The 11,408-nt window shown below is 45.0% G+C and overlaps 1 protein-coding gene across 1 annotated transcript in view; it reads right to left on the minus strand.

The window, feature by feature from the left end:
- LOC104692119 (SCO-spondin-like) overlaps positions 1-9,373 on the minus strand; it is a 69,527-nt gene extending 60,154 nt beyond the window's left edge. Inside the window, exon 1 of the mRNA XM_039565018.1 lies at positions 9,257-9,373. The gene's annotated coding sequence lies outside the window, so the exon portion shown is untranslated. The remainder of the gene's footprint in view (positions 1-9,256) is intronic.
- Between the last annotated feature and the right edge of the window lie 2,035 nt (positions 9,374-11,408).

An 11,408-nucleotide genomic window follows, 5' to 3' on the forward strand; every position in this document is an offset into this window, starting at 1 on the left:
GAAACTTAGGGAAATTGAACCTTGCAGGCCTTCTCTAGGGGAGAATTAAAGGTATTGATGAATCCTCACCCTCCCTGGGTATGAAGGCACAAGAAAAATCCCAGCAGATCAACTCAAAGTGCTCCACTGTGTTGGACTTCAACAATTCAACACTTGCACAGTTCCACTTCAGTGCTGAGCTCACTCCAAGGATAATCCTGGAGGCTGAGGGAAAAAGAATGAGAATATCCCTAAAATTAGATTCCCTCCTGCAGATCCAGGGCAGAGGAACTTGTCCCTGGGCTCAATAATCTGATTCACAGGACAGGAAGAGGGGACAACATCAGGCCAAGCTGGCTGGGGAGGGGGAACACTTCTTCAGAATTATTCAATCAGAATTTCCCTCTCAGTCCCTGAAACTTCTCCATGTGGCAGCCAGGAGCCCAAACCCTCCCGATGGGATTTCAGCACCATTATTTCAGAATAAATCCTTGCTTAGGATGGCTCTAGACCAGACTCCAGACAAGAATTTCCAGACCCCTCAGAAGCCAAGGGAAACAGTAAATACCTGTCCTGAAGAAGGCTCTTGCTTCTCACCACTGCTGGGAAAACCCCAGCAAAGTCATCTTGTGATGAATGAATGGTTTTGTACAGCAACACAGAAAACAGAAGTGAGAAAATACAGGCACCCAGAGCAAGGTTTGAATTTAAACAGCTTCCAAACCCAGCTACAAACGAACCAGTAACCAGCCAAGAGAGACTAAAGGAGGCAGAACACAACACAATCCCTCAGACAAACCATTGCAATAATCAATCCCCTCAGCAGCAAAGGCCTGAGCTAAGCACTCTGTTTTGCTAGCATTTATTCCTCAGATATTGTGTCAGCAAAGGAAAAGCAAGCTGGGGTCTGTTACTTATCTACAAATACTTGCTCTGTGCAAATGCACATTTGTAAGTTGTTGGGGCTTTTTTCCAAATAAACACCGTGGTAGAGGCAGCTGCAGAACAACAACAACAAAAGAACAGTGAAATAATCGATCTCACAGAAGAAATGGTTTCCCAGATGGAAGAGAAACAAAACCTGTATTACATCTCCTGCCCCTGATGCCTTTCTGTGGTCTTAAAATCAAGAGTCAAACATGGTTAGAAGGGAAAAAGGGATTTTACCTTGGGATTTATTTTAAGGATCCTTAGGTGCACCATGTCCAGGTCAAATGCACTGAAATGCACCCCACAAAATGCACCCCCAAAAGATCTGATATATCATTATGGATGTTACTAATTAGCACATCTATCAAAGATTCCCCAATGAGAGGCTCGAGTGAGCCCCCCTCCCCAAGGAACCTTCCCTGGACGGTTCTGTCTTGGTTTACAGAATGTGTTCTGGAGAGGACCTTGGGCTCTGGGGCACATTGATCCCCAGCTATGAAGCTTCTAAAATGTTTGGTCTCTCAGCTTAACAAACAAGTCCAAGAATGTAGGCAAAAAGCACTGGGAATACAGAAGTTGTAAAAAAAAGGTGTAACGGGTATAAAAGAAAAGGCAAAAAATCTTCATGGCATCACCCCTGCCAAGCCTTTCCAAGCATTGACAAATGAAGAGTTGTTTTGGAATTAGGAATTCCTGCTTAACTGCCACCCGTTAGAACAACTTCCCACTCTCACTCCTGAGCTCTTGACCACAAGCAGATTTTCTCAGTATTTTCTGCCAGCAGTGTGTACTGCCTCAGCTGCCTGATTTTCCAAGGGTGTGTGAAGTATTCCTGAAAATTCCACATTCTTGGATGTGAACACAGGAACACGGCGCTATTTAGGGGAGCCATGGATTTATTTACACAGGGACAAAGCACACACACACACACCCCCCTCACCAGGGCTTACACAGTGCCTGGAAAATCTCTAAAATCGTGTTTCTTACATGAGCTTTGCATTCTCTTTTCCACAGCACAGAATTCTGACTGCAACCAAAGTTAAAAACCACCAGGCAGCTTCTCTCTCCTTCCTCCTTGTCCAGCATTCCCTCTGAAATATTAATCCAACTGAAAGCAATAAAAAATCAGAGTAAATCAGCACCTAAAGCAAGTGAATCAGACGAGCGTCAATCAGCGCGTTTTCAGCACAGGTTTCTGTGGTTGCTGCAAGGGCAGCAGGGACCGAGCCTTGCCAGGGAAATGGCTCATCCAAAGATGTCACCTCAGCTGGGGACGAAGGACAAGCAGCCCTTCTTCCCTCTGTGCTGCAGGTGAACGCTACAGCCACCTGCAAGGTCAATAAAGCAGCAGAAAGACTCATCAGGGGAACTTTCATCACTGGCAAGTACTTGGTTGTTCTGTGCCTGCTGAGCTGCTTCCCACAGCGATGGACTCTTTTTGATGGCTTTTTTTTTTTGGTGAGAGTCAACAATTCAGAGTTTCTGAGGCATTAAACCCACATTTTTACCCTGGTGTGGGGTTTCTATCTGCCACATTTTTATTTTATGTGTGTTTCCCTCCCCCCCCCCCCCCCCCCCCCCCCCCTCAAAAATCAAGCAAAAACTACGTGGGACTGTATTACTGTATCCTGCAGCCGTAGGGAGGAGAGGAGAGAGATCCAGCAGGCAGGAACTGTGCAGCAAGATTGATTTATTTAATTCTATTACAAACTCTTTTATAGATTTTTTTCTTCATAGTCTAATTGGACAAAGGCCACCCCTTGGGGTGACTGGCTAAAATCCTAAAACATCCACTGTCAAAATATTTTCCTACTGTACCAGAAACAAAGCTCGGCAAGGTCACAGGTGTTCATAGCTTATAGAACTCTGCTGATATCTTCCGTGAGGGAGAAAAATATCTCATGGGCTTAGAAAGAAGCAGGAAAATTTCTTGCTAACAGCATTTTTGTATCCACAGGACTGAGCTTTTTTTCCCCTCCTCTTTTTTTAAAGGATTATGAAGCAATTCCGGCTACCACTGAGCATTTCAATGCAGTGTGAAATCGTGGCACCTCTCCCTGCTTCTGCAGCCCATCTTTCCCCCTCATCCTTTTCAGGAGCAATGACAAAGCCCTGCTAATGGCTCTGCTTTCGTTGCAACCTTCAATTTAACAACCACCACCAAAAAACGTTCGCAAGAAGAGCTTAATGCTTTAATTGGTGCTCATTTTAAAGAGTTCATTAGCCAGGCAGCACTTTGGGTCTGATTTTCCAGCCTATCCGACCTGCCACGGGCTGGGATCAAGCAGGGATATTAATTAACAAGCCCTGGGTCATCTCTGTCTCTGCAGACACATGAAGGTGCTGCTGCTGGGTCACAGGGGAGCAGAGGCAGCGTGTGGAGCACTTAAAATGGTTTTGTCCCCTTCTTTCACCCCTGCCAAGGATGGATTACACAGGCCAACACCTGCAGCAAAGGGACTGGGAGAACAGCTTGGGGAAAAGGCTCTGAGAACAGAAGGATTTTTGCTTTCTGTTGCACAGGGGCATTCCAGTGCCATGGAGACTGCAGCAGGAAGGGAGCACTCGAGAGTTATGTGCTTTATGTTGCATCTCTCCACTGCAGAGCTCGAGTCAGGAGCAGTTCTACACAAATCTGTGAGTGTCCCCAGGGGAAAAATGGGGTGGAGCAGAGTCTGGAGTCGAGCACACGATCACCCTCAGTGGGGAGTGAATTAGTGCTCAGGTTTTTGGAGATCTGAGCCTCACCCCCAGGTCCAACATCCGCTCACGGCAAGAATTCAGGATGAAGTCAGGCTGACATCTCTGCCTCAGCCTCACACCAGTGGATTTTGGTCCCTTCTGGAGGTGTGCCACAGTCTGAACTCCAACCTCTGACCTTCTATGATGCCACTTTTTTCAGAGCAGCTTTACCTGAAATGTGAGTCCCTGGCAGAAACCCCACAGCAGGCTACAAATCCAGAAAAATTAAAGGAAATGCAACTATTTCGAAGCCTCGAGTCTCCCATCTCTCAGTCATATTTCCCTGAGGTGTTTTTGTGCTTCTTTGGATGATGTTTCAATTTTTAGTAGGAAAAAGCCAAAAGCTTTGTATTAAAAGACTTTGTATTAAAAACTACCTTCAGACCCAGCACAAACCAGAGGCCAGATCTCAAACGAGCTGGGCTCTGAAGGGATCAGCAGACATTCAACATCTCCACTAAGTTCAAGAGTAAAAAAGGCTATTAGGCAAATAAAGCACGCAGGAAACAGCACTTTTGGAGCTGAGACAGAAAGGTTCAGCCTTGCCATAACCACTCAGTGTCAAAGGAGTCACGGGAGAAGCCAATTATCCCCAAAATGGTAGCAGGGGATCTCATCACTTAGAAAAACATGTAAGGAAATAATTTCCTCCGATGTAAACAGATTTTCTTGGGGAAAACCAAAGGAACTGTTAAGAGTTGCAGCTGTACAGTTCTGACTGTGCAGCAGAGAAGTATCAGGTGCTCAGGCACAATCTTGAAATTGTTAATTACCCAGTTCTTTGAGCTGTAGAAAATTATCCCTGTTGAAAAAAAAAGAAAACAACCAAACCAAAAACCATTCAACTACTTTTCCTGCCACTGGGCAAAAATTAGGGCATGTGAAGAGAGAGCACCTGAGCTTCCAACGTTCAGTTCACAAAGCCATAGTAAAATTAACATTTTACCTCTTATATTTCAACTCCAGAAGCTTTTGTTCTGAAGGAATATCCACTCCTCCGCCCCCTCAGGAAGGCTCCAGGTCCATGGCCTTAAAGGAAAATTAAGAGGTGCCTTCTCCAAGGTGTTGGCAGCACTATCAGAGCTCAACTCCTGCTGCATCACCTTCTCATTGTGTCTAATGGCTGGAATTGAGACCAAAATGAAGATTCCACAGGGCCATCTTTGCAGCTACGTTTTATAGCTCATTCTGAAGCCATGGGGGAAAGCTTGGGGATTTTTTTAAGGGCATTCCAACTTCTTTCCATTGACACTGCCTGGCGTTTGCTTTCAGGAGGAGTCATTGTCCAGCAAGGTGCTCAGTTAGAAACTTCACCCTTTTTAACCTGAACTTTGAATGCCACCCCAAAGCTGTCTGGCTTCCCTGAGCAGATGAAGAAATAAGCACAATATCCTCTCTGAGCTATTAACAGCAAAGCAGAACCAAACCAGGGTTGTGACACAGCTTTTAAATGCGAAGGAAGAGGCGAGATTTAGCCAATAACCTGCTGAGTTATTTCCCTTCTTTCTCGTTACAGTGGGAGAAAATGAGGGGCTGTGTCCAAGGGAAGTGTGACAGCAGTGGGAAAGGACAGAAGGGGGGGAGCAGGTTCACATCTGAGTGATGCTGAGCAGAGGGTCCCTCCTGGATTCTCTCCCATCTCCATCCCCACCCTCCCTGGTGTCACTTCCCTCAATACCCCAACACCCTCATTTTTCAAGCTCATAATGGAAAGTGCGACAGCAGAAATTTCATCACACTTACGATGACATATCCCCACATTAATTTCCTGTCTAATCAATTATAATACTTCTCACAAAAGCAATTCTTTTTCCCAGGGAAATGCATAAAGCCAGAAAGATGTCCCTAAACAGTTTGAGCCATACATTTGGCAAGTTCAGTTCTTCAGTAACTGCTTGGGAAGAATGAAAGCGATGCTTCAATCTTAACTGGAAAAGGAGAACAAAATGCATATTGTGTGGAGATTTAATAGCAGTTGTGAGGCACCACAGACATCAGGCATTTGCAGGGTGATGTTCAAGCAGAAAACAGCTCCTTATTTCAGGGCAAATACACGTTCAGACCAGTCCTGAAAACCTCCACTCTGATTTTAAGCACAAAAGATCCCTCCTGTTGAATTTTCAGAGCTAAGACTAAACCCTCACCTAACTACACCACTCATGAGTTAAGGTAGTGCCAATTTCAGGCTTTTACCAGCTGGAAATAATTCTGAGCACGGGAGTGGTGTTATTGGACACCCCACAGAGTGCATCTGCAGAACGTTGTTTGGAAATGATAAATTGGGACGTGCTGCCTCATGAATAATGCGGCTTCATCACAAAACGATGGCTCAGAAATAAATCCAAGTCCTTGGGCATTTCAGCAAACATTTTTGTGCCTTAAAGAGGGAGAAAGGGAAGAGATATATGAAGAGGAGGTGCAGAAACAGTTCCTAAGCTGCCACTGGTGGCTTTTCAGCCAACTCCTCAGTCGGGCTGATGAAGGTCCCGAACAACTTCACTGCAGTAACAACTGCCAGCAATTTTATGGCTCATTTTGGAGCCATTCAGCTAAACTCTCAATCTTGGGAGTTTTAGCAGCTATTAAACTGTGTTCTCACATATTTCCAGGGTATCCAATGACATCAGGCAAGACAACAGCTGCATATATGAAGGTTATAGGACATAGCTTGTGTTTAAGGCATCCTATATCTGAATGCTACCAGAGGAGAGGAAGCTGTGAATGTTACACAGAACAGCTCTGAGCTGCTTTACCAGGATCAGTCAAAACATATTCCAGACTTTTATTTAGTGTGATTTCGAAGCAGAAATCCTCTGTAAAATGTACACTTCACATGATCTCAAACAGGGAGATGCTTTGGTAAATGTTTTGGAAGCTTTGGTAAATGTTTTCTTATTCAGAGAATTTTGTCCAAGTGCTTTAGGTACCTGCAACACTTCTGAAATTTCAGCACAAAGAACATTCAGAGCACGTCCTGAAGCCATTTGCAGAAGCCAGCCAGAAGGTGAATTACCTGCTTTCTTCTGAGCTAAAATTCCTCAAGAAAACCCCGGGGCTGTAGGAGGTAAAACACAATGGCTGTGCAATTAGAGAGGTTTCTAATCAAAAGTTCCTTGCTGTGGTTATTCCAGGCTTTGATCATTCCCTTTTCTGCATTCACAGGAAACAGGATCCATTTAAAGTATCATACCCATCATGTTCATTACCAACCGCCAGGAAAAGCTGCAATCCTCTGAGGGATGCCTGCAAAGCTTCCTCCCGTTTCCCTCTTCGTTTCATTTTTATTTATGATACTTAATATTCAGCCCAGATGATAATTTCAGGAACTCTCCCCCAATTAATAACATGGAGATTTATGCAGTTCTCTAGTTTGCATACTTAATTTCCCCCCAGTTTGTCTGCTTTACTATAATTCCTCTGATGTTTACTTTGTCTTGATAATGTTGCAAGGTTAAAAAGGAACTATCACTTGAACATTCATTATTAATTCCTCCTAAGTATCTCCAATTAATTTCCTGAATAGATTGGTACTTTATGACATTTGTTATTGATTGTTTGGAAGCAAACTTCCAATTACCAACGGAGTTTTACCAGCATTCAAAACTTGGAATATTCTTCTGCTAAGCACAGCAGGCTTAAAGAGGCAACACCTCCTTTAGAGTCACAGCTGTAGCACAAATGATGAAACAGCCCCAAAATCCTCTGTTTTTTCAGCTGTATTTCAATTGACAGGCACAAATATAAATAAAGATAAATTCTTTTTGGCAAAGACAAACAAATTCTACAGTTGTAGCTTCATCAGCATTGTGGGATCCAAATTACAGCAACTCTGTGGCACAAACTCACCACAACAAAAAAAATGTCAGGTAAACAAGAGACAGACACAAAACCTAGAGAACCAAAGTGATTTCTCATCCAACAGCCAAAGTCAAGGGAGAAAGAGACCAAAAATACTGCCCACGAATTGAAGATTCTTAATTTCAGCACCAGTTTCTTCCTTCTCTTCCTCACAAGAGCAATTCCTGAATGCTGGCAGACAAACCGAAGGCCACTGTAGATTATCTGTGTTTTTTTCATCTCCCCCCCTATTTGAATGCTTTGTAAGGAATTTAGCTCAGAGCTCCAAAAGCAGCAAAAATCGAAATCAAGGATAGAAACAGGCCCAGCTCCCTCTGCTCTGTTCCCATCCAAGGCAAGAACAGCTCAGGGCAGGCGTTTTTTAAAGTCCCACAGGAGAATCATCCCGAAGTAACTTCCATCTCCCCATGGCCATTAAATCCTGCCCTTCAAATGAGGTTTAAGCATCTCTGTCTGCTCCACTTTTCTCATGGACACTGTGGATATGGGAAATAAGGATCTCAAAGCCCTTCAGAGCTCTTAATCAAGGCAACCCAAAACCTCTTTGTAGAAATACCATTACTGGGCTTGTGTCTCTCTCCTCTGCTTCATCAATACATCCTCGTTAGAAAACAAGGAGTACAGTGAAATAAAGTTGTTGTTCTCATCCAGCTGCCTGTGTCAGTCAAGAGCTAAAAGCTTCAAGGTTCTCCTCAGCCTCCTTTGCTTTCCTGCCCCTGCTGCTGCACAAAGCACATCAGGCAACATTTGGCTTCTGCAATCATCATTTTACCCAGGGAGCTCCGTGATTGGCACCGCCAGGAAAGAAAGGAAATGCAAATGGGAAAGGAGATGCAAGTGTGGGAACCTGCTCAATCTAACTGAAAAATAACTCATTTAGCAAAAATCGTTGGGAGAAATAAACGCTGTCAGAGCCAGGAGTCAAACAGTAAATAAGCCTTAGCCAATTTCAACGTGGAGCTGCTTAGAACCATTCCTCACTGTAATGTGCAGTTTAAGCACTTAGGAAAATTGCCAGGAGGTGTCAAAACAGCCAAAAGAAGTCTGAAAATAAAATTGCACATAAATAAATCCCCCTCAGCCCTGCCAGACATCTCGGGTTCACGAACTTCCACAAAGCTCTGCTATATTGAGGGGAGAGCTGTTTTCCAGCCATATGTGGTCAGAGGATGATCATTTCTCCTTTTCCATGCATAAACTGCCTTCTTCTGTACCCCTTAACCCAAAATTCCAGCCTCAGTTTTGTGATATTTGGCATCTTGGTACCTTTGCACTTAATTATCCTTCAAAACATCAGAAAGGATAAAGACAGGCGTGTTCTGCGGTTTATTACTGTTATTTGTCTAGATAGAAACACACATAGCCTCAAATATTCTTATTTCTCATCACTTCATCGGAAAAGCTGGGGCTAAACACTGCAGAGACAATCAAAACTCCACAGGGAAAGTCCCAGCCAGAGAACTGAACTTCAGAGTTACTAAATCAGAAGAAGTCTGTTGGTTTCCCGCTCCTCCTTCCCAATTATTCCCTTCTTTCCCCCTCCTTACTCCCCGGAGCAGGTGCACACACCCACCCTGCTCATTTCCCTTCAATAGCCAGCACTAATTAGTATTTCAAAACCAACCTTCCCTCCAAACCCCTGTTTCCATTGCAGGTGGAGTTTAAAGGCAGCAGTACCAACACTGCACATCAGAGCTGCCTTTTTCATGCCCCAGCACTGCCCGAGATCTCCCGAGCTCAGCCTTACCCTGGATCAGTGCCTTCAGTGGGGGACTTGGAAAGCTCTCGTTGCTGCAGAAAGATCTACTGGCCAGAGAGGACAATAATCTGCATTTCAGCAGAGCCTCAGGAGAGGCAGCCCCGTCACCTGCCCTGCTTTCTGCTCTGGAGGTGGCAGCTCTTGCACTCAGCACAAACACTTTTTCTCCTGGCTGTAACCCGACACTGACACAAAACCCACTTTCACAACTGTCACCACACCAGATCTGGCCATAAATATACACCAGACATAGCTAAAAATTCGTGTTCCCTGCAAGTCTGAGTGCACCTGCTGTGGAGGTGTGCACGGGACACACTTTGTCCCCAGACACAGCATCATCCTCCAGCACAACACAGCAGCAGCCACCTGAGAGGCCAAAGAGCATGGAAACACCTTCCTCAGCTCAGCCACCACCTTCTCAGCAGCCATTTCGTGTCTATCGTGCCATTTTTACCTCTGGATTGGGAAATCCTACTCTGGAATCTTGCTTTGCAAGGGAACTTAGGCAATGCCTTCAAATGTTTTTTAGGTTTCCACATGAAACAAGACTGTAAATGCCGGCTACAAGAGAACAAGTGCAAAGCTCTTGTCAGAAAACTTCTGGGGGCTCAACAGCTGTGGTTGGAAAATCCCCCCAAGGGTATGAGAAGAGCTGCTTTTATCTGTTCCTCCTGTGCCACCGCTCTCTCCTTATCCCACATTGTGCCAATGGCATCCAAAGCAGGGGAGTGGGATTAAATATTTAATAGTAAATCACACTCTGTGTGTCAGCTTGCTTTGGATAAAGCTGCTGAACGTGGCCACTGAACATCAAACGCAATTTAAGGAGTCCACAGGAACAAGCTCCTGGCAGCACCCTCTCCTTGTCACTACAGGACCCAGGATTCCCTGGTTTGCAAGCCCATGGAATACTCTCCAGCTTTTCAGATGCTAAAGTTTCAGCATCTCGAGTTAAAAATGCTGATGGGACCTTCCCCAGGAAGTCAGAGTGTCCCCTCGAGGGTCTCAGCACTGCCATGCAAAGCAGGAGATCCCCTTTCTACCTTGCACTTGGAAAAGGCCCCTCCTTGTCCCTGTCCCTCCCCAGCTCCGTTAATGGATCACGGAGTGAGGAGAGAGGTGCTTTTGTTTTCCACGCAGGGAAGGGGAGGGAGCTGCCTCTGTAATTAGGATGACAGCGCTCAGCACAGCTCTCCTGAACAGATGGAGCCCCTTCCCCCTCAGGAAACGCTTCCCACTGCTCAGCCCAGGGCAGAGTTATCCACACACCTGCCACAGCAGGAGAGTTTTCTTACATGGAGCAAAAGAGGAGCAGTGACAGCGACTCTGCTCCCAGGGAAGCAGCCCAGGAGCTACAGAGGAGCCTTTGGTTTAGAATTCCCTGCTCCCTCCTGCCAAGGATCATCCAACCCACAAGAAACGAGCCAAAATGCTCCTACAAACCTCACCAGCCAAACTTTGTCCTACCTGTTGCTGCCGTGTCTGTCAGTGGTTCTACTTTGTAGGAGTTTTACAAATCTGTAACGCTTCACATGGGTCTCCAATTTCACCAATGTGCACCTGTCATGTTCCCAGAAATCCCATTTAATTAAACAGCTGCCAGGTATTTAAATCCAGTGGGAGTTCCAATTTGCCAGGGGGTTCATTTTATACAGGACTGCTGTGACTGAGGTGAAAAATTCTGCTCAGCTGCACTGCGAGAATCTCTACCCCAAGTTTTGGGCATTTTTAGGCTGGCAGAAAATAGAACCCTGCAGGATTTTCTTTTTTTTTTTTCTTTAGCATCTGCAAAAAATTGTCCCTGTTCAAAAATTTAACAGTGTTTTCACTACACTACCTACAACTGAAAGCTATTTCTCTATTGATATTCAGCCCAAAAAACCCTAAAAGAAAAACTGCACATAAGCTTCACACATTGTAAACAAGTTTTACACCCCCAAAATACCGAGCACAAGATACTCTGCATTTTATTTCACAAGGAAATCAACCAAAATACGACCTCTCTCCACTGCTGAGAACCGTTCCCATAAAAGTCTTGGAACACATTCCAAGCCCTACTTCTTAATGAGCCTCACAGCACCACCGCAGGAATTTAACTTGGGAGGGAGCAGGGAGGCAGGTTTCATACACAGGAGCTGGA

This window comes from Corvus cornix, chromosome 24 (genome assembly GCF_000738735.6).
Source record: "Corvus cornix cornix isolate S_Up_H32 chromosome 24, ASM73873v5, whole genome shotgun sequence".
In the NCBI taxonomy this organism is placed as follows: Eukaryota; Metazoa; Chordata; class Aves; order Passeriformes; family Corvidae; genus Corvus; species Corvus cornix.